Source organism: Prinia subflava, chromosome Z (genome assembly GCF_021018805.1).
Source record: "Prinia subflava isolate CZ2003 ecotype Zambia chromosome Z, Cam_Psub_1.2, whole genome shotgun sequence".
Taxonomy (NCBI): domain Eukaryota; kingdom Metazoa; phylum Chordata; class Aves; order Passeriformes; family Cisticolidae; genus Prinia; species Prinia subflava.
In genome coordinates, this window is record NC_086283.1 from 79968555 (window position 1) to 79995194 (window position 26640).

Here is a 26640-nt window from a genome sequence, read left to right on the forward strand (position 1 = left end):
TTCCAAATTGAATGACCATGAAAAAACACTTCTGTTTAACTTCTTAACCCATGTGTACAAGCTTGAACTCTTATTTTTCCTTTGATTTCCCATTTGGTAAGGAAAGCTATAGCTATAACATCAGTTGCTGGCAAGAACAATAGTTCAACTTTTCTGCTAAGTTTATCAGAACATGTAAGAATTTTGTTAAAACACAGTAAGCCTAAATGAATAACCAGGACTAGAAAGGAACACTATGCTTTATTCTGTTGAGCACACTTCTGCTCTGCCTGAACAATGGCCATAACAAGCTCTCTCTTTTTGCAGCCTAATCTTCAGCACAGGTCTACTTTAATGAGTACATCCAGTGCTAAACAACAAGTACATAGTCTTACTGAAATGTTCATCTGCAATTGTATACACTACAGAACAGCACGCAGTCTTACATTTGAAAGGTTTCCTGTTAATAACCAGTCATTTCACAAGTGCAGTTCCTCTCTGTCCATGGGGATGGATAAGGCTTCTGTGAGCTTTGCAAGTCAAGGTAAGGCAAGTTTTTACAGTACTAAATTTTTGCCTCCCAAAATCACACTCTGAACAGTCACTTGTTTCTCTGAGGGAAATAAATAAGCCTTTGAAAGCCACTAAATAAAGATAAAGTCTATGTAAGTTTAGGTATTTAAGGTATCTAGACACAACCTCCCCTTGGAAAGAATCCTGTGAAGAAACCAACCTTTCCTTATTGACCAACAGGAAAAGTTCGTCTCACTTGTCAACTGCATGGATTTAGCATCTCATTGGATTTGTCAGGTAAGATGTCCTGCGTCAGATAGGCAGCTGCAGGACATTGTGCTTTGGTTAGCTTCATATGTCAAACAAATGACAAATGTCATAAGGGATAAAAACATCATGAATTCACTACAGCGGGAACCTGTGAGGCTAGTTTAGACTATACTCCTTTCTCTTAAATGCTAAAGCATGGTAAAATTAATCCCAATGTTATTTTACAATACCTGCTTCAGTTACTGTTAAAGGTTAGGCTTATACTAGGTACAAACTAAAATATTAGATTTATAGATAGATGTCTCAGAGGAATTATACTATAGGAGATCAAAACGAAGAAGTGTCTATAAGAATAAGAGAAAACACATTTAATATAGAAGTAATTGCCTTTTCCTCTAAAGCCTTTCTGAGTTATAAATATGCTTCTGAAGGTTCAAAAGTTTAGACCATTTTTAGAAGAAAACATGTTCAATAAGAAATCATCAGGCAGACTTGGTTTTATTTCAACAAGAAGTTTTTTTTAGCGTGCGGAATGAGAGTTGTTTATGATATATTCTGTTAACATATCCCTGCATTACTCTTTGCTCTTTACATTTTTGAAAGTCAGGATTCTTTCTAAAGCATATTTTATAAAAATCTGTTTTTGCAAGATTATGATAATGTCTCTACCAGCTGGATGTCTAGTACAAGGAGTCTTGTTCTTTGAGGAGACGTTCATGCTAGTAGCTTGATTGTTGACCAAATGGCTCCTAGTTTTACAACTGCATTGCATTTGCAACTTCATAATTATGGGTTTTTATTTAATATTCTATACAAAGCAAAAAAATATAATGTTTATATCAATTCTAGTTTAAACTCCAGTTTAAATCTACTAAAAATATGTTAATGATTTTCTTTTTGAAAGTGTTTTTTAATAGGTGCCATAAAATATTCAATGTTTATAAATATGTTGCCAAGAATAGCTGAAGACAGTGAAAGCTAAAACACATTATAATTATACAAGCTGATTTTCAGACTTCATATAATACTGGCTGTTGTACAGCCTGTGATATTATCCTCCTCTAACATGTACAGCTGATTCTTGGATGAAAGCAATAGGACCAGAATGGACTATTTTTAATTAGCTTGAATATTTGAATAGCCTGAATACTTTGGTAAAATACACACCCAGATACTCTTAAACCTATTTTAAATATATGAGATTTAAAACAATTAAAAAGCTATCTTAAAATTTTCTGGCAAGCTACTAACCAGAGTAAATTCTGCTAATAATATGTTACAATGCTATCTACAGGTACTCAAGGATCAGCAGTGATTGCACGACCCTTTTAGAATTCTGCTGTCCTTCAGAATAGTGCTACAGCAATAAAACAGTGTCTTCCAGAGTCTAAGGGCTACTCATTTTACTTATTTAGGTATCTATTCAAAACCAAGGAAAAATTACATTTTATGTTTTCTGACAGTTGAAAATTTTCATGCATTCTCCCTTTAGATGGAATTAAACATATACTAAAACGAAATAGAATATCTTGGAGATCTAAAGGTAATGATTTTCTTTCTGGGTCTAAAGATGGAATAGACGTAGCTAGAGGAAAGGAGGAATACTAAAACTTTTTGTTTCTTTGTTTGTGTGTATAAAGAAGACTGCTATTTCAAAAGTCAAATGTATTTTTTTTAATGTTTTTAGTGTCTGACTCAGAAAAGGAGCCACCAGTGCATATGGGAACCTAAACAGATATGCCACCAATAATGATATACTTAGAAATACCTTTTCCTCTTGTCTATATGTACATGATATTATCTGAAGCATTCGAAAATGTGTTTGTGTACAGCAGCACTATAATAGGATTTTGTGAATTGTTCTTATCTAAGCGTTATATATGCATCCAGAGGGAAAACTTTACTTTAAGCAGGTACATTATCAGAAAATAACAATCTGGGCCATAAGCATCCCAAGTGTGCACCTTTTTTATGGTGTCAAACAAAGCAAACAATACATATATTTTCCCATTATTTCATGTTTGATATTATTATTATTATTATTATTATTATTATTATTATTATTATTATTATTATTATTATTATTATGTTAAGCCAACTGTGTTGGATATGTAAATGGACTATGACTGTTACACTATAGCCTCTGCTTATCCAAACAAGTCTCTCCTGATAACGGTGCCCAGCATTGCAGGCCAGGAAGTGGCAACAGGAGATGAAACAAAGGGTGTATCTCTGCCAGTGGCCACAGGTTTCACCTCAGGCTGATTTACATGAATGCAATAAGCAATTCAACACAAAAGAGTTGTTTTCAAAAAGATATTTCCAACAGGAGAGCAAATACAATCCCCCAAGCTGCCCAAAAATTAAGATCAGGGAGGCAATGGTTGTTTCTGTTAAAAGTCACATTCCTGTGAGAGCAATGCACTGGAAACCAGAAGAAGCAGGAATCAGCAATGAAAGTAGGCAAAGGTAGCAAACATTCTTCATATCTCTCCTATGTACAAGAAACCTTTTTTTTAACTTCAGCACTTATTCACATAATTGTTTAGTGTATATTCCCAGCAGTAGAAGACAAGCTAAGCAAATTTTCATCAAAAGAATCTTTGCAGGACTGAAGTGCAAAGAAAAGAAAAACTGATCTAACTACTAAGATGAGAGAAAACATTTTTTACAGAGCTTATAGATAGGCAATTACCATTTTCTTGATGACAATGTCTGTGTTAATCAGCTTTCCACCTGAATTTGGCATAGAGGCAAAGCAGGTTTATTAGTCAGCCCTTTAAGTGAGTGATTTCTGTGAGTTCTAGTTACCAGATGCTAAAGTCTTCTTAATCCAGATGGTGAAAGAAAAGAGATATAGAGAGGTGTTGAGCTATAGAGAGATCAAAAGTGGAAAAGATTCCATCAAGATCATCATAAATACTGCTTTTCATTCAACACTCTTGCAACAAAAAAATCTTATGCTTAACTTGAACCACAGCTGCCAAATCTCACTGTGGCATTTCTTTTCATTTGTTGTAGGGGTAAGTTTTCCTCTTTTCAGAGGGCAGGTTGAGCCCTTCCACAACCCAACAGGTAAATTTAGTGTTAGAAGTAAAATAAATAGAAGGTTCTCCATGTTTGAGAAAGCATCCTTTTTTTCGAGACATCTAAAGGAAGGAAAGTAGAGACTCCGTGTCACACTTTCAAGAAGTACCTATTTCACTGCAAGATTGAGAGTGTTTATACTCACTCATTCCTTACGCTCATGAAAATTAACAAGATCACTGAAGCTGCAATGGTGAAAGCTGTACATTTCCCAGACAGGATGCCTTCCTACTTTAGTCTCTTAGTTGGCGTGGCTGTAACTGATATTTTACTTCTTGGATGGTCTCTCAGGATTTCACTTGGCATGGTAAGTTCCTGGTAAACTCACAATATTACTGCAACAGTTCCAATGCTAGAAGTCCTCGCTTAGGACAAAACGTTTAATATCTCTCCTCTCCCTTTGCAGTGAAACATTTGGGAAGCACCATGAAGCAGCTGCACATGGGCTGGTAAGATATAATTTGATACCTTTACACGAGGCAGATACAGAAGTAATTGGAGCCTGGTTTTTCAAGATCCCATGAAGACTCAGTCCTGAGGTTGAGAAAAAAACATGCAAGTAATTTATTACTTTTCATTTATTGTGTTTGTTTGTTTGTTCTCCTGAAGGGGAACTTTTATCCCTGCATGCTGGTTTTAGATACTCAACATATCTGACCATTGAAAAGAGGAGTTAAAATTGTGGTGTGAAGGAGTAACTCTTAGACGGTAGAGCCGGCGACAAAGTATGTCTATAAGCAAAGTAGCAGGGGTAGCACGTGGTTTATTGTAAGGACCTTGCTTGTAAGTGCTAGACACAGCTAAAGCAGGCCAGGAGAGCAGGAACAGCGAGCAGAGAGCAGAGCCCCAAATACCGTACATTAAATATCTTTCCAAGTTGAATAGTATGAGTTGGACCAACCAATCTAATACAAGATAACAACATTTACATACAGCCAATAGAAATGTCCCATTACCTAAGGCAAGCAGAAGGGGATTGTTTAATCAAGGGGGCTGGCCCTCTATGGCTTAGCACATCGTTGTTCACAAGCTGATGGCCCTGTACCCCACACCCTAAATCTCAAAGCTTGCTTTCATTTCTATCTCGCTTGTTGAACTCAGACTCCCAGAATCTAAACCACCATATTTGCAAGGTCTTTCTACTTCATCCTTCCCAACAGTGGTGAATTCCAGAATTAAATTCTTTATGTGTGATGAGATGGACTGCAGTCGAACAGCCCTCAGAACATGATAATAATAGCTGGCATGAACCACTGGCTCTGGAGAGTAAAAGCACCTTGAGTGTTTCCAATACATGTGAATAAGTCTTCTGTAATCTGTAAGGTAGTTTGGCTACCACAGGCTTTGACTCCATGACCCATTCATAGTACAGTAGCACCGATGGCTCTGTCCATTGACTTCAGTAACTTCCCAAGTAATTGTTATCCATCTGCAGAGTGTGATCACTGGTTTGTGAAGCTGCTAAGTGTTTTGCAGTTTTAATATAGCTAAGACAAATTATGTAAACGATATCTATTTATATTTAAAAGTGATACTGTAAATAGTTAAGATTCCATTTAATGCATTGCGAAGTTAGGTAACATGAAAAACAATCTGATAACAGGCAGACTTTCAAATCCATTAAGTGCATTTGAATATTGCATCCTAAATCTCCATCACTATTACAGGATTTTATGTGAGAGTACAAATATATAGGACTTTAAAAAATCTACACTGAAGACAGTAATAAGATAGAAGCCTACTGAGTTTCTTCTTTGACTACTCTTTCTTCTTCCTTTTAATCTTTATTTGACACTTTATTAAAAGTCCAGAGCTCAAGATTGCAACCCTTGCTTAATCACCACTTAATTGTTTGACATAAGTTAAACACACATCTGTGCTACATTGGTTTTTCCCTATACTACTCTCCTGATTAACCATCAGATATTGCTTCCTTTTCCCAATTACATCTCTAATTTAGATGTGGTCAATCCACCTTCTAAAATACTGCCAAGTTTACATACTATAGATACTTTAAAAATTATATGTAAACATGTGTCATCCTTGAAACAGATGCCACCCTAAATTATGTTGTGAGCTCCAGAGGAAGGATACAGACATGGACTGGGAACAAGTTGGTGTTTAATCTTGCTCGCATAACTAAAACTCTAAACTTTAAGGAGCTTCTTTGTACTTAGTCACCATGTGGTGACTAAGCTGGACAAATTGGGAAGCTGTGTGAGACTATGTGGTGTTTCAAAATTGCACAATTCCACCTTAGAGCAATTGTTCACAAATAACTATTTACTGCTGGCCACAACTAATTGATGGATGTCAGGAATCATGTTTCTGCACGGTACTGCAGGAGAAGGGCTGGAACCAGTTTTCCTTCCACCTAACTTTTGTTGCCTTCTCTGCACACCACTTCTTCCTCCTGTGAGTTGCAGAATTAATTTCAGCAGCGATGTGTGATCAGGAATGCAGGAAATCTTTGAGCCGAGATGGCTGCTTGACATAATGAGTAGTACAGTGACACCATAGAACTCGTCAGCTGTGATCATCACCAGGGCGCTGAGAGTTTGGGATATTTTCTGTAAACACACACATCTTTATTTTTCCATGTGTTTTGCAAACCCGTATGGTAGAAGGCTTTTCACACTTTTAGCCTGCAGACTTTTATTGAGTGTGGAAGCAGAGTTTATAAATAGGACTTCTCTTTTTTCTTTTAATGCCATTTAGATCTCATTTTAGCAGAGTTTATAAACAAGTTGCATTTGTTCTTTTTATTGGCTCAAGAGAACAGCTGTCTATCAAGCATTCCTGTTTACATGATATCCTTTGGTAAACCATGCTTAGAGACCTGTGGGTTATCAGTAGCTGTTATATAAATAACAGCATATTGGATGAAATCTGTGATATTATTTCATGTGCATTTTCTTCCCTTAGACTGAAGTTCTCTTGTAAGCAGTGGCCCAGAACGAGATCCATTCACCTCTGAAATATCTCCAAAGTGTTCTTTACAGGCACTGTGTTAAATCCTGGCAGACAATGCCCCAGGGTTGCACAGATCATATGCTGGCTATCTGTAGAAGACTGCATTTCAGCCATAATGAATTAAATGATTTCTTTCTTCAAAAAGCTGGAGATGTTTGACAGAAAAGCTAAAAAACACAGTGCCAAAGTGGGAGGTCTGTGCTGTCAAGAGGTGTCAAACTGACAGAACTGGAGACCTAAACCTTCTGTTCCCCTACAGCAAAAAACAGATTTCAAACCACGTCACATACTAGAAGCACTGGCAATGGAAGAATTCATGTATGTTAGCCACGATATAGAGGCACCAGATGTACAGACGTGAGGAGATTTTTGTTGCCATCTCGATTCCAGTCTAAACTTTAGAGATCTAGAATTTACTTCCAGAGAACTTTATCCAATACTGCACCTTTTATTTCTGTAACACTCTCCAATGCTTATCTCCAGTGCTCATTCAAATATAGGATTTTTATTCCAAAGCAGCTGAAGATTCTACTTTTCATTGCCCAAACATTCCCCAATTATATCAGTGAAGTAAAATGTTCAGCACGTGTTTAACTCCATGTTTTAGAAGTAGTAAATGTTCAGATTCCTAAAGGGCACAGCCCAAGTTAACCATATGTTTAGACAGCATCCTGAGTCAGTTGTTGCCCTGCATGTGGGGGCTCAATAAAAAATAATTAAAAAAAAAAAAAGAATTCCTAATTGTAATCCTGATTTTGGGTCAGGATTTTATTGAAATATTTATAAATAAAGACATGGTGGTATTTAATTATTTAAGAAACAAACTGGTTGTGGAAATTTCACAGAGATGTAAGGTTCTTGGACTTGTGCAAGAGACAAACTTGGCCCACTTTCCTGTGACTAATGCAAGCAGTACAGAAAGAGACAAAGGGGAAGGAAAAGCCATTTTCTTTCGCAACAGGAACATATGATATTAAGGAAACTGAAAACTACATTTCTAAAATTGTTTCCATTTCAGTATTCTTCTGCCTATGGAGAATCAGTATGCCAGAAGAGCATAGCCTATAACATTAATATTACAGAATAAAATTTGTTTTTGATGGATTGATAGGCACATTTTCTTAAGGCCAAGCAATAATGAATACAACCTTTTTTCCAGATAGTCTGTCTTTCCCCTCTCCCTGCACAGAGGATGTAGAGAATAATATCATAACACTTGCCTGTATATAGAAACATCTGTTATTAAGCACCAAGAGGTTTCACTAGGATGCATGTCCTCAACCCCATATATCCAATTGAAACAGCAAGGGGAAATCAGAATACAGGAAAAGGCTGTTGTTTGCTCTGTTTCAGCTTCAGAAAGCCAGTCAATCAAGAAACCTTGGCTGATGTCATGGTGGCTAATAATTCCCTGGGGATTTTACTCTGCCCTAACTACACAGTCCCTAAGCAGGCTGAGCTTAAAAGCAAATCCATGTACACCCTGATTTCAACACGTAGTTTTACATCATGTCACACTTGCTTTCCTTTCTGAATCAGCAATAACTAGTAAGTGCTTCCCTAGTAATTCTGATCTAACACATGGACAGAATGAAAATAATAATTTAGCTGTTGTACTGACATTTGGTGATTTTTGCAGGGAGGAAGCATGGGCCCATATTTCTGGGGCACCTCTTAATTCCTATGGCTCTGAGAGATGCTTCCAAGATCAGTGGGTAAGCACTGAAGTTGTCTTTCAAATGTGTATATGTTTCACTGTCAGACACATTTTTATTCACTTTTGTACTTACAGAAGAGGTAATTCTGATTCCACAAATTCCCTCTTTTCCTTCCTGGGTCTTTCCCACTTAAAAATGACAAAGTCAAATCTGAGCATCCTTCAGAGGGAGAAGAAACCGCTGGACCCAAGTAAAAAGAGCTTTTTGCAAGGTTCCTATATATTCTATTCATATATATATGTATGTATGTATGTATTCTATTCAAATATATGTACTGAGAGGGTTGATAATGTGAAGAAAACAATTCTGCTCCCATTTGAGATAAACCAAATAGGAGAAAGGCATGATGTTAGGACATTTATATCATAAGTAGTTTTACTCGGTCATGGCACAGTTTATGCAGAATTCAGGGAAAAGGCTTTTATAGAATGTCACTTTGTAACAACTCACAGTTTAGACTAATCATTTTCTTAAACTAAGGACTGGGAGGAGTATTCTTATTTTGCCTCAATTAAAAACTGTGGGGGCTCTATCCTAACTCCATTCAGCATCCTTAGTTTTGTATAGCTGCTCTGACGGAGTCAAAATCAGTGGAAGAAAAAAAAATGGAGGGGAAAAAGATTCCTAAAGCAAAGTTAAAATCAGTGTAAGGGTTCAGTTAGAAATCAGAATTTTGCAAAGTTCAGAGCAACTTTGCCATCCCCTGTAGTATTGTATTCATTGTAGTATTGTAGTCATTGATTTCATTTTATTATTGTATTCTGAGTGCTAACTGAGGAACTGTATTAGTGCAGAAAACAATGAAACCTGACTCACCCAAATGTTATAATTGTCTGGAATGAGGTTAAAGATATCACCACAAAATTGTTTTTGTTATGTTATTGCTGAAAAACCCAGCTTTTGGCCAACTCTGGAGCACTGTTTTATGTATGGAGCAGAGAAGGAACTTACCCTTAAGTCCCAAGAGCTTAGAAACTAAAGCTTCCTTAAGAAGACTACAAGCTAAAGCTTAACGCTGCAGTATTACGTGTTGATTTGCAATAATATCAGCATTTGCACATTGTAATATGACTTAGGAATATGTTATTGATTTTCTTCCCTAAGCATCCAGTAATCAGCATCTTGGCTAAGGTTCCTCTATCCTTCCATATGTTGTACAGCAAGTCATTGTATCTCCACAGAACCGATCCTTTCTTATTTCTTTTTAGGTTATTGCAGCCCCCACCTGTGCCAGGTGCTTCCCAAAGAACAAAGCTGAGGAAGTAGCTTTGAGATCTATGTAAAAACTCATTATAATGGTATTTTTTCCTTCTCCTCTGAATTGAACTGCACCTTTCAACTAGTGAATTCAGCAGAGTTAGCAACTTACACCAAAAATTGGTCCTTTGTTAAACTTTCTCAAGCTTTCTTTTCTCCCTTGTTTTGAATAGAGGGAGATACGGTTTCATCAGTTGGTTGTTCAATGAAATTCTCTTGGTTCTTTTTTCTTTTCCTTTTCTTTTTCCTCAAGAATAAACAGATGGCTTTGTAACTAAAAATATGATATAACACACCTCCGGTCAAAGTCTTCTGAAGCATATCTGTTCTTATTTTTCTCTGCAACCATAAATGTCCCAAATACTTTACAGAAATCATACCTGACTCTCACCTGGAAATGAGGAGTGGAGTTTTTAGTGGGTTTCTTTGTAAGCCTTTTCACTTCTATCCACTTTGACAGAAGTTTGGAAACTCAGAACTAAAAGGCCTCCTACTCTATAAACTCATTTTGAGCCGTTTCTGGACATATCTTTTAGCTTAATAGCTGTGTTCAGAGAGTAAATTTTTTGCTTTCCATCTGTCTTGGATCAAAAAGTTTATTGTTATTTGTTCATTTTCTTCAAAACTCATAATGTATTTAATAATCATGTGATGGGAAATGTTACTCTTATGTCAAAGAAAAGGCCTGGAAATCTTTTCATCTAGCTTCTGAAATCAGGATTTGTTCTATGACCTTTAATAAATCAATTCTTTATGTGTTGGTTTCCCCACTGGTATTTGATTAATAAAGACTCTTAATATAATTTCTGTAGTTCAGAACAGGGTGCTGAAAGTGAAGGCCCAGTCCTGGCAACTTTTACTTTATCAGGTAGCACTTACTCCTGAGAACGATTTTATAAACCTCAGTAGAAACTGCTCAGCTGAGAAGTTTACATGAATAAGTATGTTTTATTTAATATCTGTCAATATTTGTTATTTTTTTTCAATTCTTGAGGTTTAACATGGCATTTAAGTGAAAATTGTCTTTTCTTTATGAAGGTCTTCTTTTAGCCCATCATGTCTTATGACAACGCAGATAATTTAGCACCCTTTTTAATGATGGAAGAGCTGTTATAGTTTGATGCCACTTGGCTGCAGTTTAGGTTTTTTTTTTATTTGGAGCTGGGGTGGGGAAGAACTTGTCTCTGTGTAATTTTTGCCAGCATGGGTTTACACATTCAGACAAAGGCTCAAGTTGACTGATGACATTTCCATCTAAGGTAGACAGCAAAACTCTTTCCAAAATTTAGCTGCTATACAGTTAAACACATGCAAAATGACTCATTCTTTATTGCAGTGGTATCCAAGATTGTTACAAGAGCTATGACAGTGTCCAAAACAAAGAATGCACTCCAATTTAGTGGTGAGGGAAAAATGGCAGAAATTAAGAGCCTAAGAAATATTCTTACCATCTCCCAGCTATATTCAGGGATTTCAGGTCTCCATTTTCATACCAGGAAGCCAACACTTTATTCTTTAACATCTGAACAATGATATAATTCATCAGTTATGGCACACTTCTCTGTTTCAAGAAGATACATGTTTCAACAGCTTTATCAAGATGCATAACAGCAGAATTTTGATGTAGGCTCTTCCCACAGCTTCAGGATACCTTCTGTGAATGGCTTTATAGGCATTTCAGGGAAAACTCTTCTCTTACTAGTGGGACAAATCTGTTTTTCTCTGTCTTTGCAGATACTGAAATCTGTATTAGTTGGGATGAAGTGACGAGTCAAGCTATGGGTCTCAAGTATTTAAATTTAATAAACTCACAGTGCTAATTTTGCTCACAAAATTATCCAGAAATTCCATAATTTTTATTTTGTGGTACTTAATCCATTGTCACTGCAGTTTTCAGCTGGGTCTAGAAGGTGATAACTACCATGATAATTTGATCACTCTTTTTTTCTTTTTTCTTTTTTCTTTTTCTTTTTTTTTCTTCTTTTTTTTCTTTTTTTTTCTTTTTTTTTTTCTTTTTTTTTCTTTTTTTTTTTCATTTCAAAAATCAATATTCTAGTTATTTTCCACTGTTTCTGTTTCCTCTCCAGATTTTCAATTACTTTTCCAAAGTATTTTTCTTGGATAAAATTAAACCAATTACTGCTGATCTTGACGCGAGTCATGACACATGCCCTATGAACTAGTAGCTCTTTCTGTACTCTGAAAACAATACTTCAGGAAGCAAAGGTGTTTATTTGTTCTTTTAATACTTCTTTCTCCAGAAAATAGAAAACTTAACTACCATGCCTCTTGATACATCAGAAACTTCTTCTGCCAAACTTTCAGTATTACCTTCTATCAGATAGTGCCCTTTGCTATTAGATTACGCTACTGAATATTTTATTTTTAATAGAATTTTTAAATTAAGCCCCTCTAAAATTCTTCACCAAGCAAAGATCTTGAGCCTCTTTTTAACTTAAATCATATAAAAGCAGGAACCTGGGACAGGATGGGACATCAGAGCATGCTCTGAGATTTTGCAGTACAAGAACTATTTACACTCTGAGTCATAATGAAAGAAAATTATTTCCTGCCTCCAGAAATGGACCAAGTCACATTATTTCCTTTCTGTATTTTCAAATCAAAATACAACCTAATTTATTTTTTTAAAGCTGCTTTCATCATTTCAAAGTAGTTAAGGGATAGAAAAACAAACCAAATCAGTCTTCTGTGTCTCTCCAAGGATTTTTGTGGGTTTTCTTCAGTGACAAAATGAAAAAAATCTTTTTGGGTCTACCAGCCAAGTGAAAAATCAATTAGTTACACAGGTCTGGCTATTTGTTAGGATTAGGTATCAGACAATGCATGCTTTTTGTTCATTATTTTTTCCCCATAATAGGACATATCATGGACCACAAAACCACTGAATTTTTGTTTACACATGTACAGACAAAGTAGCATTTTTAGCACCATTCTTCAAGGTGCAGACAAAAATTGTAATAAAAGAGAAGAAGAAGGAGAAACGAGTTTGTCTATATTTTAAAAATATATGTATATTTTCTTGGGGAAAAAAAGTGATTTAAAGATAGCCCTAGAATGTTCAGCAGTCAGGGTTTTTACATGAAATCTCAAAGTGAAACTTCATTTGATCCTCCCATTTAGTGAGATTCTATTTGGCCACCATCAAATTCAACTTCTCACACCTTAGTTAGACTATTTATTCCCCCCCCTCACTCTCTTAAGATACTATTTAGAGGCTAAAGAACATCCTATTATTTTCAGTCTGGCCTTGCACAAATACTCTGTATGTTCTTTCTCTTTTTCTAGCAGCTACAAATTCCTTCTGAAAACCTATTTCTTCTCCTAGAATATTTCTATGTTGCAGCCTATTAAGTCTCCAAGTTTCAATATACTCCAATAACCACCAAACACGTAATTAGGACCAGTTAAGTAAATGAGTTTGCCAGGTAAAGAGGCAATAACTTGGGGGCAAACCATCAGCTGCTGTGAAGTAGTCCAGCTCCACTGGGTTCAGCACAAGAATTTCTGGTTATAACAGAGAAGACATCAGTAAAAAATCTTCTCTGCTGGAAGGCACTCAGTAAGAGATACCTGCGAATAAAATGCATATTTAAGAGTAGACTAAGGAAGGCAGATTACAGGCAAAAGATCAGAATTTTTTTTAAAAAATCATCTCTCTTCTGCCACCTAAGCTGTTCGCTGTGGAAAAATAACAACTGATGTACAGGGAAGTTGACAAGGAATATAAGGAAGCACAACTTCTTGTGCACTGCCTTGGACTAGTTAATATTCATCAGCAAAGGTCAAGGCCTTAAACAGAAAGGTTATTTCAGGGAATTGTTTGGAATAACAAGAATCAGTACAGCCCAGAAGTGTTGAACTTGGAATTCAAGGGTCAAGGTTTCCAAGACCTGAAATTGCACATGTGGCTGGATGTTCAGATGCTGCATTGTTTTTAATTGCTATAAATCTTGCGAGTTTTTAAGCTGTGCACATAATCTGCCTTTCTGCAACACACAGTTGTTAGTTACCAGAAATCCAATGTATTATTAATTTATTTAACGCTGATGGACTGAATTGTGTAATGGGAGAAGACAGTGAAGGATCAGTGACTGGCAGGAATAAACCAGTTTCACTGAATGGGGACAGGGAGGGTTTTATTCAAGGAAATGGCAGTGAAACGCATCCTAATAAATAACCAAGCTGTGTTGGCTCAAGCACTTATAATGCCAGTGTCTGTGATAAGCAATGGAAACATTAATACAAAATGCCTCACCATAAACGGATACGGTAGAGCTCAGAATGATATATTGCAGCACAGTCATGCCTAGCATGGCATGCTTTAAAAGTGATGCTTATAATCATTTTTATTTTGGTAACAATAGGGGGAAAAAAAGAACAGAACAGCAAAAATTGTTATCTGCTAAAAAGGAACTGCAATAGCAAAATTTTCTGATAAGAACCTACATAAGGATTTAGCCACAGCAAGAGAACTGTGCTCAGATACAAATGCAGTGACTAGGAATGTGGTTGTAGCTTGTTCATTTCTAATCCTAGCTGTATGTTATAGTCAGATGGTGAAAGCAGTCATTTCATGAAATAACTGAAATTTTCAGATATTTCATGAAATGACCAGCATTATGGCTGTTCTACTACACTCAGACTCTTTCACTCCATCATTAAATTAAATGACTGGTGTTACCGTGAAAGTCACATTGGTGTGATTTTTATCACTCATATTTAGGCACCTGAACTTAGTTGTACAGGTCAATTTAGGCTCTCACAGTCATTGAAGAAAAGGTAGCATCCCCAGCTGGTAAATTAACTGATCCAAACATAGCTGGCTTTAGATTAAATAAACTATCCTTTGCATATACTGCTCTCTTTCACTTAATTATAAAAGAAGTCAAATGTGATAGGTTTGAACAAAGATGCTTATTCTTTGGTTGATCCTTTTGACTCCTATTCACTGTGTTGCTTCGTATTACAAATGCTCGTATCTGCTGTGAAAAGTACTTCTGTTATGACACACTTGGAGACACTAACTTTTTACAGCCTGTGCTCTTTGCTACAGGACATCTGATTGCACTGGAGCCATTTGCTCCCTCCTTGTAGCTTACATTTCCCTTTCCCAGTGTGCCATGTGGGCTACAGGATAGAATTAGTATTATATTCAGGGGTGTTTTTTTCATTTTGTTTTGATCAGAACAAATAGCATGACACATCTTTCTTTACCCAGTCTGGGACATTTATTAATGCTCTCCACAGTTATGGCTTTTCTACAGTCCCCAGACTTAAAAATTTGCCCCTGTTGTGACAGTCAAATTCTAGTGACAGATGAGCATGTTAAATGCCTTTACTGCCTTGAAGAAATCCTGTCTCATATTCCTAGTAAATGCAGCATTTGTTGGTCCTTCCCCTTGCAGGCCAGAAAAGACTAAGAGCCTGTCTTTCTAACTGCTTCCCTGGGAAGTGAAAAGTTCTATCTTCAGACAGCCATGATGAAGTGGTACCATTCACAGCGAAGACAATATTAGTTGAAGTATGGATGTGGTGAGTGTCCATGAAGTTATATGACAGGTTCACTCTCTCCTAACGAGAATCTGAGAGGAGCCAAGGGATTCTACACATCAGATTAGGAATGTCCAATAAGGTTCTGATAGAACAGAGAGACTGGAAACTACAACTCAAAGCAAGTTTCCTGGCTGTGACTGCATAGCAGGAGAGATGCAGTTCTGGGTTTTTCTGGGCCCTAGGACAAAGGCAAAGCAGGCATTTGCAAGACAAAGGAGAACCTGATTCTCCAAGAGACTTACTGGATACTGAAACTGATAAAAAAAGCAGTCCTTAAACCAGGGAAAAGTGTCATTTAAATGGATAGGGTTGAAGTTTTGGATGAGGTCAAAGACTACCTGCCAGTTTGAGTCTTTCAGTCTAGGCTGAGAATATGGATAAGGTAAATATTAGTTCCTATTTCATTTGCATGTAAAACTCAAAGCACATCACAAGGTAGTGACTATCAAATCTGTTCACAAAACTGGGTACTCTGAATTCCTTAGAAGGAGGCTTTTTTTAGTATGTACTCCTGTGTGTTCTTTTGGTTGTGGGATGTTACACGGAAGAACACTCAAGAAGATAAGCAGGACTCTGTTGTTGAGATCTATTGCCCTTCCTGCATAAAACTTTACCACAAATTCATACTCCAGAAGAAAGCAGGTAAGAGTTATAATGGCATAACAACAGACAAAGTGAGATGTCACAAGTCTTCAATGGAAACTAGACAGTGAGACCTAGAAAATACTGGTCACAGAGGGAAGGTATTTCTCACCATACTTCACACTGTTTTATCAGATACAGGTTGTTATCATGAATATGTGCAGCTACCTCAGAACAGTTTTGAACTGGTGAAATGTGTATTTATGTCAGCAAATATTATGCAAGCTGTAGATCTTGACCCACTGAACCCACTGCCCACTAGAAGGTACAAAACCAACTCAAAGTCATCTGACAGTCAAGTAATTCTGAGACAAAATGCTTTATGCTCTTTCCTGGTCATGGTCCCATGAATCCCAGTGGTTCCCTCCTTCCACATCAAAAATGTGAAAAGAAATTGCCTTCTGATTGGTGTCTCTTTTTACTTTTACAGTCTGCCTTGAGAGATAAATGATCAGTTGAAACATCCTTTACAGACTTCGTGACTATCAAACAGTGGAGAGACTTGTCCTGAACTTTTGTAAAGCTAGATATTTCAGAAAAGCTGAAATATTGGACAAGAAGTGGGAATGTAATCCCAGACAAGAAACGCAAATTATCTTCCTAGGGTTGCTGCTAAGGCAGTGAGAAACATTAGTGATTTGGGCTTGTTTTTGTTGTTTTCATATGTCATCTAGATATTTTAAAAAAAATATTTACCTTCCAAGTTTGTTCCTTAGACTTGAGTTTTCTAGATTTTTTTAAAAGGCTCAACTAGGTTATTTACAAATTAGTTCATTTAAAGATTAAAGTGTTAGTTACAGAATTTGTTTTTTCATTTATTTAATGTAATATTTTCAAACTTTCTGAGAAGCAGATTGGTGGTGTTTGTTTGGGTTTTTTAAAATTAAAAGTTGGGGTTTTTTCATATTATTTATTAGGGCTTTAATTTTGTTTTTATATGCACAGATTTTGAACATATGAGTTTATGTTTATTTGTACCGTTCTTCAGTAAAGCATATACAGTTAGACTTTTGAGTCAGTATCCATGAGGTCAAACAATCTGACTTTTGAACTCCAGCTTCACATATTTAAGATCAGAGAACAGTAGCGTAATTTCAGTAGTGAAGAACTCCTGAAAGGTCAGGATGACTCTGAGCTCGGCCAATTTAAAAGTTATACAGTTTGACATAGGCCCTCATTCAGCCAAGTTTTGTACGTCAGCAGGAATGGGTGTTTCACGTCTTGTCTGGGCCTCTGCCTTAATGTTTGACCAGCCTGACTGTGTGATATTTTTTTCCTAATTTCTAATCAGAATTTCACTCTCTGTAACCTGTGTCCTTTTGCCTCTGTCGTGGTTTGAAGGGAAGTGAGTTTTTTTGGAAGTAGTGGTCAAACCAATCAGTCCTTAGGTCTGAGTATTGGCACCTTTGCTGGCCACTAAGAGGTTGGACACGCCTCTGAGGACACGAGGGGTTAAAAGCCGGCTTTCCCAGCAGGACCCTCTCTTTCCCTGCTCTGCTTTCGGAGAGGGAGCGTCTTCTCCTCTCCCCTGCCCGGGCCTGGCTAGGCCGGGTGGGGGAGGGGAGCAAGGTGGGCCTGGCTGAGCAAGGTGGGCCTCGGGGTGGGGAACAGAGGGAGCTGGAGTGGAGCTGGTCCAGCTTCCATCTAGAATGGAGGGGTGGAGGGAGAACTTTGGAGGTGCCTTCCATCCCCCTCCCTGTTCCATCCCGTTCCCCCCCCCCCCCCCCCCCCCGGTCCCGTCTCTCTCCTCCCCCCACAGAGAGAAGGTGCCGAGCTGGAGCTGCTTGTGAGAACTGCAGTGCCTGCGATCGCCTGTGCCTGACCTTGGTGGTGGGAGATAAAAGCTTTTAACTCTTTCTAAGGCAGAAGAGAGTTATCCCTGGACGCTGTATTCTCATAGTTGGTGGTTTTAGGAGAGAGAGGACAGCCTGGGACCGAGAGGGTAATGTGAGATGAAAAGAAGCCCCTTCGATTGCCGGAATGAAGAGGAGTGGCTTATGAGGCTGGACTTTTCTTGCATAATGATAGCCATAGACGGACCCTGGACCCTCCTGACTATAAATAAGACTGTGTTTGGGTGGATGTTTTTGGCTCAAACCCAGAGACGTTCTGGCCTGCTTCTTGGAGCCCCCGGCCCCAGGGGTAAATGGGGGGGACCTGAGTCCCAAAATGAGAAGATGGCTGGTTTTTGGTACTTGGCCAAAACATCCTTAAAAAGAGCCCTGTTGCAGTGCAGGTCCATGGACGGCAGTGAGAGTGCCGGACATGGAAAGGAGGGTGTCACCCTGGCAGACTCTTCGAGGCAGTGCCATGGGTGACGTGGGAACACGGGATGGTGGACCTGTGTTTCCTGTGGGGGGGGTCTGTGGTGCGAGAGAGACTCCTCTCGTCCTGGATGGAATGTGGATTGTCTGAATTTTAAAGGATGATGATTTGGATTAGGAACCCAGGGTTGTTGAGGGATTAAGCAAGTAGATGAAGGTAATGTGCTGGAGTCAACTGAGTGAGCATGTATGGAATGGAATTGGGGGGAGGAGAAGCAGTGTTTTGGGAGGTTTTCTCTTCTGCTTTTGGGTGGTTGGGTTTTTCTTTCCTTTTCTATTGTCCATTGTTATGTAATATAATAAATTGTCTGTCTGTTTCAAGAAGTAGGCCTGCTCTGCTCTGTTCTTGACCACATCTCACAGGAGTTCATTAGGTAAAATATACCCTCATGGGTGCATTGGCATTTTGTCTAATGTCAACCCATGACAGCCTCCTACCTCCAAAATGAGCCTGGCTCCACTATCTCTCTAACTGCCTAATTCATATTTAATGACATTATAATGACATATATAATGACATTATATTTAATGTTTATTCTGCTTTTCTGAAGACTGAATAAACACAGCTGCCTCAGTTTCTTTTAGTAGCTCTTGTAGTCTGGACACCCACACACCTTGCACATGCAGCATGCAGCTGCCTGTTGGCCAAGCTTGAGTATCTTGCAGATGTAGGAGAGACATAGTACTCCAGGCCTGGTTTCACTGGTGCTAAATGGAATGTAATAATCACTTCCTTCAGGCTTCTTCCAATGGTCTTGCTAATGTATCACAGTCTGTGGTCAGCCATCACCTCTGTAAGGATGCATTGTGACCCATGTTCAACTCAGTGTCCACCAGCCCCCCTTCCATGTTCTTTTGTGCACAGCCATTTCCAAGGACAGCTGGTGGGTCAGTGCAGAAGCTCTTGATCTGCACAAAACCCCTCCAGTCTTGACCACATTCAGGGGCCCCAGACAGCAAAGCCCAAAAAACACCCTGCAAAGGAAATGACTGCACCTCTGCCAGCCTGATGAGCAATGCACATCCATCAGATCAGGCCCAAGACAAAGCAGTGGATGGTATACTCCTTCAAGGTGTGGCTGCTTTAAGGTGAAATGAATTGGGGTTGACAATTTTCTTCACAACAACTTAAAGCTTTAATACAAGCTTTACTCACAATGGTAGAGATAGAGATCCCCTAAACTGAGATTGTGAGAACGAATTGTCTCAAAATAAACTGAAAATGTGGAAAAACAGTTGTGCATTTCCAGATGGTAATGAAATGCAGTTATATATTTGAACCAAACAGATGTATCATATAGCAACTGTTTTGAAACTATTAGAAACTGCTCAAGAGAGTAAGTGTGCCTTCTTGTTTGTCCCAAGCTCACAAAAAACTGAACTATACTCAGATCTCCTCAACTGGTGGGAGAATACACCTTCACTAGCAGGTAGTTAAACAATGTTGACTGATAATTCCAAACACAGGTTGTATCTATTTAGTGAATGTGGGTATAGTCTTGCTAATTTTCCAGTAATCCAGAAGTTACATGATGACACTTTCTGCAGCCAAACGGGTTATGTCCAATACTGATACGAAACCAAAATTAATCACTGGAAATCTTTAAAACATGAGATAAGGGTCTTATGTGCATCTTGACAAAGCTTATAGTCTAAACAAGATTTTACAGTAGGAGAGAAGATTGTCTAATCTCCACCTAGAGTCAACACAGGGAGATGTGACTCTCTCTAGAGACATATTGTGATTTGCTAAATGATGGCCTCAGCATGTCTGGTGGGACGGCAAGGGTGTGTTACAGAGCCTCTAACTTGAGACATGTCATTCACATGCAGCAGTAGCAGATGAAGAAAAATCTTATCTTCTGTCTTCTGTTGCAGGCAGAACCAGAACATATTTACTGTGTTATGACTGCATCTGGTCGTGAATAAAGAATCCTGGAATGGCTTGGGTTGGGAGGGATCTATAAAGGTCATCTAATCTAAAGCCCTGCAGTGAGCAGGGACATCTTTATCTGGATCAGGTTGCTCAGACCCTCTCCAGCTTGCCTTTGAATGTTTCCAGGAACGAGGCATCCACCATGTCTTTGGATAACTTATGGCACCACTCTTTCTTATATCTAAGCTAAATCTACCATGTTAGTTTAAAACCATGAGCCCTTGTCCACTTGCTGTAGGTCTTGCTAAGTCTGTTCCCATCTTTCTCATAAACTTCTTTTGAGTACTATAAGGCTGTTATAAGCTCTGCCCAGAGCCTTCTCTTCACCAGGCTGACAAATCCCAATTTATTCAGCTTTCTCTCTTACGAGGAACCCTCCAATCATCTTTGTGGTCTCCTCTGGACCCACTTCAGTATGCCCATGTTCTTCTTATGTTGGGGTAATAAATTGACAAATTGTACAAAATTAAGATTTAGGGAGCAGGCTGATTTAATTACAGTTTAATTTAAAGTAATATAGGAAGAATACTTATGGCATTGTAATGTCCCTTTTCTGTACTGGTAGAACAAAAACTTGGTATTTGTGTTACAATATGATTGTTATATTATGATAACATTTTATCTTAGATGAAATCTAACAAGATTTTAATGACTTAATTAGAGGTAGAACCTCATTATTTTGTTAAGGGAAAATCTTTGTTCCTAATGAACATTTTTGGTATATTTTATACAGTTCAGAAAAAATAACTTAATCAACTCAGAAGTTGTTGATAAAATGAAATCTGCTTCTTTTTCACACCTCTAGGTTATTTATTACACTATTCTTCATTCAACATCTGGCCCTTATTTTCAGTTGAAACTTTCATTGTTGCGATGGTTGACTACTCATACCAATTATTGCTGTTCTTCTGGTTGTACTCTATTTGAAAGAATATGCACAGCAAGCAAATGCATTATTATCTATTATGACATTTATTATGATTATTAGTATGTGTAGGGAATATATGCAGAGTATTATTCATATGGTAGTTAGACAGTTACACAGTCTTGATATTTGCCATCTTTGATATCAAGCTATAACAGTTTCCCCACTTTATGTATTAGACATAGAAGGAAATAATAATTAAAAATCTTGCCCAAGGTTAAGGAGAGAAAATGAGTTGGAGCAGGCATTCACAGTCTTCTGGCTCTAATTGCTTATGGAACAATATGTTTCATTGTATTATTGAGACCAAAAAGAACTAAGAGTGATAGATGAAAAAACTCCCAGTAGCAGATATCTGACTTACTCCTGCAGCCATATCACCAAAATGGATTGATTTTCATATCAACACAGTCAGTTTAGAAAATATTTGTCTGAAATCCAGGAAGGCTGAATACATCCATAAATACAGAATATCCAGTTCTCAGAGAAGTCAACAGGCGCTTTCTAAAAATTATTTTGGGTTAGAAGTTTGATGGTTTGCTTTCTCTTTAATTAAATTGAAGTTGTTGACTTCTGTATAATGAAAGAGACTTGTCAATATTGAAGATGAGGGAAAAGTTGTGTAACCTGCAATGGTTTTCAGAAGATCGTCTCATATTTTCATGATAATCTGAGTTTTGCATTACCACAACGAAAGCGCAGTGGATTGATAGACGAATCTTGCTATTATAGGTTAAATATTGTACTGAAATAAGGAGTACACATAACTGGTGCCAAAATAAGGGCATATAACTTTCAGAATGTAAGAAAGACAAGTGCCTCCAGTAGATAATTAATTCCATACATTTTAGGCTCCTTTTTGGCCATTTGAAAGTGCTCTATCATACTTCTCAATCAAAGACTGGGACCAACTTAACAGCTTAAGTTAGTAGCAAAGGATCTTGCTCTAAAGGTTAGGTCTGGAGCAGCTAGGAACAGGTCACCAGTAGTGAAAGACACAGGGACGTGGAGCTGGATGAAATTAGGTGCAAGGGTAGTGAAGGCATAAAGGACCCAATATCTAATGTGTGTAGAACATACTATGAGTAATAAAGTGGGATGTAATACAAGGATGCAAACAAGAAAGAAAAAGCAAGGTGTATAAGGATGTTACAAAATATAAAAATAGCCCATGCCAGTTCCCAAGAAAAGAGGAATAATGAAGAAACCCCATTAACACAGCATTTTTTTCCCTATTTGTGAACTTGGAACACTGATGGCCTCAGTGAAGGAGGAAGGTTCCTTTGCTTGAGAAGATGTGTAGTATAGGATCCAGAAGGACAGTGGCAGGATTACAACAATATTTATGAAAGGGATAGGTGCTATTTTGTGCATGACAATTGTAACTGCTTTGTTATAGTGCTGAGACATTTTTTTGGTATAAATATTCTTTATTTTCTTATCCTGTAATAAATAAATCTGAACTAATAATACTTGTCTAGCTTTACTATTAAGATTTTGTTTTTGTTAATAATAAATTCTTGACTTCATGTATTCATGTATTTAACAAGATTTTAAACATAATAAAAAGCTTAAAGTTTTAACATACAAACAAGTTCCCATTTGACTAGTTTTCAAAAAAAGCTTCAGGAAGCAGCTAGGACAAACAATTGTGTTTGTTTTTGTCTCATCATGTTTTTATTTCTTAGTGGAATTTGCTGCTAGCGAGCAAAAAGCATTTCTGATCATAGTCAGTTACTCTGAAAAATATATTTTATTACTTTCAAAAAAACCACACTTAAATGAAGGGAATTATAAAATCATTTTTACAGCAGTCTTTGGATAATAAATTGTCAAGTCTTAAATATCATCAGATTCTTTTATCTGAGTTTATCTTGTCAAGATGGATCAGAATGCTGTAATCAATCACTCAGTTTAGCCATAAAATGGCTTCATCATGCATGTGTATTCTCTTCAAAATCTAGTTGTAACATTTGCACATAATAACTTACTGGGCTGCATGGTTAGTCCAAGCCTCTGTTCAATATTATCTGACATTTTATTGGCTACTACACAAACTTTTGCCTAATACAGTCATTTACTTAGAAATTTAATTGAAAGGTTGCCTGTAACAAAGTACTTTTTTAATGTAGGAAGAGTAATGTAAAACTGCTTGATGCATGGGAGGAAGACAGGAGACAGTAAAATGTGGGAGAAAATGAAGAAGAAAAAGAAAACATTCATTCTAATGAGAAATGGAGTTTGAAGAGGAAGTTTCATAAGGATGAATTCATTCCCTAAGGGAGCTTAGTCTGCATTTGGTGCCTGGATCAGCACACCTTCCTAGATGAAAAGTATAAATCACACAGTTATGTGATGGATGATGTTTATTTAGAACGAGGCTTGTTAAAGAGATGCTTAGCAGGGAACGGGCGTCTTCTTTCAAGGAATGAGATCTTGATGCCGGCGTTTTGAGAGAATGAAAAGGAAGGCAGGAAGGCATGAGCTTGTGGGGGAAAGCTCCAGCAGAGGATAAAAAAGGGCTATCCTCAGTTTGTGACTATCTGGACGTTGTCAGAGGAATGTGCCAGATGCAAAGAGGCCTCTACTGGAGGTTTCAGGCAGGCGATGGGTCTAGTTTACATGTGAAACTTATACTGATCTATTTCATATCACAGGAATGAGGCTTTACAAAAGGTGAGATAAAAGTCTGCTTAAAAGAGTAATTGATGTCTGGAATGATAAGCATGCAACAGGCAACAGTCAAAACAGAAATATAATATTAACCAAACACTATGTTTTCTCATATAGGTGTTATTTTTTTCTCTCCTCCCACATCTTAGAGGTCTATAATTCTGTTGAAGAAAACCTTATAAAGCCTTGTCTTTAGAAAGCTTTTTTTATCTATTCTCAGCTATACCTCTAGGACAGAAGGGAGTCACACTCACTTCCTGGTTCTAAAAATAAAAATACCCCAAACATACAAATAAAAAAAAAATTAATCAAACAAAAAGAAACAACTATTTTCTGAATCTCTCTTATATGTGACATAGAATTAATATGTTAACAGTATGTGAAAGCAAAGTATTTTAACAAACAAACTAAAGAATGAATAAGCATGAAGAATATTATTAAAGTTGGGATTGTGGTTCCTAAATTTATGTACAAGCAGTCGACATGGAATAACAGTGAAACTGAAAAACAAACAAGCAATAAAACTTCTAGAAGTGCTTTATCTTCATTACCGTTTAGTAGAAACTTCCTGAATAATAATATTCCCTCAGGAGGTGATAATTTAGAAAATAAAAATTCATAAAATATAAATGTTTTATGACAGCTATTGAATGTTGATAGAGCTGTGTTGAAATCTAAGACTGGGTTCATTTTAAAAAATTGTCTTTTCTTTGGTCCATGTCTCTGTCTTTTCTATAGGTTGGCTACGGGGATTGCCAGGATCCCACTGTGCCTCCTTATATGGAAGGAAGATGAAAACTTGGAAACTATTGGATCTTCAGTTCCTGAAAAACTTGGCCCCTCCTCATCTTCCTACTTACTGAAGTGACTTCCCACTTAATATGTGTAGGATAAGAGAGACAGAAAACTTGTGGAGCCTCTGTACACCCACAGTCCCAGGAGCTTCCAGTGTTCACACCTTCAGGATGGCTCTTCTGGTGGGCTTCCTGAAGACAGTGACATTTTTTATTTTACACAAAGAATTTGAAATGTGAGGTTCTCCTTCAGTTCATAACAAAGTCAGCTATTCTGAAATATCAAAGCCCTTTGTGAATTGGAATGACCTTTCCCTGGTTAGCTCCTGCCCTTTAGCAATGGGTGTTGCTGGTTGCTCAAAATTCACATACATGGCCATTTTTTGCAAAAAAAAAGGCTGTGAGGGGGCAAACTTTCTCCAAAAGGTCTTTAACTTAAAAAAGTCAACCCAAGGCATGAAAAAAGAGAACCAGTTCTGCAGGCTATTCACCTCTTGGCCTCTTTGCTGAAATTGCCAGCAAGCAGAGGAGCTGCGATGAAGACTATTCATTTATCTCTGAAAATAATGTTGAATATCTGTCACTGCTTTGGGAAATGATTGACCTGATAATGATAGGTTTTATATCAGCAGGTCCTCGAGTGCCATTCTCAAAGTCACTATATGGGGTTTGAAAATTGACTTCTTAATGGTGACAATCCTGTGAAACAGAAAGGAATTGCATTGCAGATGAATTTTCTGATGCAATTGCATTGACTTTTCTCTACCCAGATTGATGCCCATGCACTAAGTATGTTGCCCAGAGCAAAACTTAAGGGAATTATAGTTCAATGACATTACACAGAGCCATATACCTTTTAAAGTCATGTATTAATTTACTCTTAAACTTTTTGTTATGATGGCTAAATGGTTCTCACTTAAAAAAAGAAAAACAAAAAAAACCCACAACCCAAACATGCTTACAGGAGAGTTATATTTAAATCTATGAGTATATAGTTGAGCTTTAAAAAAAAAAATATTTATTTCCCTCTTGTTTTTAAGGTTTATTAGTGTTAAAGTTTCCTTCCAGAGAAGCATCTCACAAAGGTCAATAGAAACTATAGGGGATTAAGGATGGAATTTTCAAAGTAATTACTGCTGGCCTAAGTCTGATCTCACTGGTTTCAATGAACTACTGTTAACTTCCTTTTCCATAGAGGTAGTCAAATATCAGGAGCTTTTTGGAAATCCAGGTGGAGTGATGTGTCATTCAGTTGACAGTGAGAGTACAAGACCCTCAAAGTGGGTTATCTCCCACTTTCGTTTCTGTGAAGTGTGGATATTAATTTCTTAGAAACATACAAATGTTTCTAAACAAAACAAATATGCAAATATAGAAAGAGGAAAAAATAGAGTGAATGAAATTGAATGGTTGGGCAAAAAGGGGTTAACAAAGACAAATATAGATAAAAGTAAACAAATACAAATCCAATGAGATATTGCCTAGGAAAATTGCTACCTAATTTATTTCCTCATTAGCATTTTTGAAACTTAACTAGGCCCAATTTCCCAGTAAACAAGAAAAATGAATTGCAGATCCCAACTCTGTTTATGTTCAATTTCTATGCTTTGTTTTGTTCTCCCTGAATTAAAGAAAAAAATCTGTCTTGTTTGCTCTTGAATTAATATTATAATAAATGCAACTTTCCATGGTGTTTGCAGTTTGTCACTACTATTTATTAAATACAGTATGTTAACACCTAAAGAATAACCAACAGAGGTATTCTGTTGTGATAGGCAAGACTGAGACATTACCCATTCTCATCTTAGCACACTGAAATGGTTCATTTTTAATGAGTAAAGCAAGGAATACTTTCAGAGGTAGAAGAGCAAACTACATATACCACACAAGTTAAGAAAATAATATTCTGATTTGTAGACTTCAGATTATTCCTACAGTTTTGGGCAACTTTGAGGAATAGCTGCTTTACAGCAAT

The 26640-nt window shown here is 37.3% G+C and overlaps 2 long non-coding RNA genes across 2 annotated transcripts; both read left to right on the forward strand.

Moving 5' to 3' along the window:
- The first annotated feature begins 469 nt into the window (after positions 1 to 469).
- LOC134564450 (uncharacterized) lies at positions 470 to 26324 on the forward strand. The gene is made up of 4 exons (XR_010083563.1): positions 470 to 523; positions 4256 to 4298; positions 8462 to 8537; positions 24610 to 26324. It is a non-coding gene; the product is annotated as an uncharacterized LOC134564450 (long non-coding RNA).
- On the forward strand, positions 17521 to 18661 carry LOC134563926 (uncharacterized). The gene is made up of 2 exons (XR_010083440.1): positions 17521 to 17601; positions 17773 to 18661. It is a non-coding gene; the product is annotated as an uncharacterized LOC134563926 (long non-coding RNA).
- Positions 26325 to 26640: the final 316 nt, after the last annotated feature.